Raw genomic sequence first — 1,104 nt, forward strand, 5'->3', positions numbered from 1 at the left:
CTTCTCTTCTCCCTCCTCTCTTCTCTTCTCCCTCCTCTCTTCTCTTCTCCCTCCTCCCTTCTCTTCTCCCCCTCCCCTCCTCTTCTTCCTCCCCTCTCTTCTCCCTCCTCCCCTCTCTTCTCCCTCCTCCCCCCTCTTTTCTCCCCTCCCCTTCTCTTCTCCTTCCTCCCCTCTCTTTTCTCCCCTCCCCTTCTTTTCTCCCTCCTCCCCTCTCTTTTCTCTCCTCCCCTTCTCTTTTCCCTCCTCCTCTCTCTTCTCTGTCCTCTCCTTTTTCTCCCTCCCCCTCCTCTTTTTCCCTTTTACCACACTCAGCTCCTGCCTCCCTACAGTGTTACCCCCACCTTGCTACATGCTGCCCCGGGGGCCTCGCCCCCCCCCTCATGGTTGGGGGGGACGGGCACTGCCCCCAGCCCGTCCTCGTGCTGCTGCTTTGGGAGACCTGGGGGGTGGGGCCCATCTGGGGCACCTCTGACCCTGAACCTGCTCTCTCCCCAGAAAGTGGAAGAGGTGGGTGCCTGGGCCCTGGGGTGGGGGAAGGGGTCTATCCCTCTCCCCCATGTCTTCCCGGCCTCCTTCCCCCTCCCCATTCAACTGCCCCACCTACCTACCTTTGAGGGGGGATCAGACCCCCGGGAACAGCTAAGTATCCAATGCCCCTCTCAGGCTCTCTGAAGCCTGCCCCATGCCATGCTCCCCTTTCTCCTCAGAAATGTGGGGTGGGGCACCTTCTGGACTCCACTGTAGCCCAGGGTGGGACTCGGGCTCCCACTTCCTCTCCTCCCCTCAGGTCCCTCTCCCTCCCTCCGACCCCCTCCAGGTTCCCTTATGGCCTCTACCCCTTCCCCAGCCTCCCCCAACTCAGGAGCATGGCATGGAGTGCTGACTTGGTCTTCTCCCTGTTGCATGTTCTTCCCCCTGGATCCCTGTCCTCATCTCTGTCCCCCGCCTTGATTTCTCTCCTTGCTTCTTCCCCTTGCCTGATGTCCATTCCTACTCTTTGGACCTTGTCCTTGGTTTCTGTGTTCATCTCTGCCTCCCCTCGGTCTCTGTCCTGGTCTCTGTCTCTCCTTGGTCTCTCTCCCTGGTCTCTGTCTCCCCTCGGTC

At 60.6% G+C, this 1,104-nt stretch overlaps 1 protein-coding gene across 11 annotated transcripts in view; it reads left to right on the forward strand.

Moving 5' to 3' along the window:
- ARHGEF1 (Rho guanine nucleotide exchange factor 1) overlaps positions 1 to 1,104 on the forward strand; it is a 21,888-nt gene that overhangs the window by 12,632 nt on the left and 8,152 nt on the right. The gene's annotated exons all lie outside the window — the stretch shown is intronic.

Source organism: Petaurus breviceps, unplaced genomic scaffold (assembly GCF_028583685.1).
Source record: "Petaurus breviceps papuanus isolate PSGF00001 unplaced genomic scaffold, PetGlider_PUasm1.0 185, whole genome shotgun sequence".
Taxonomy (NCBI): Eukaryota; Metazoa; Chordata; class Mammalia; order Diprotodontia; family Petauridae; genus Petaurus; species Petaurus breviceps.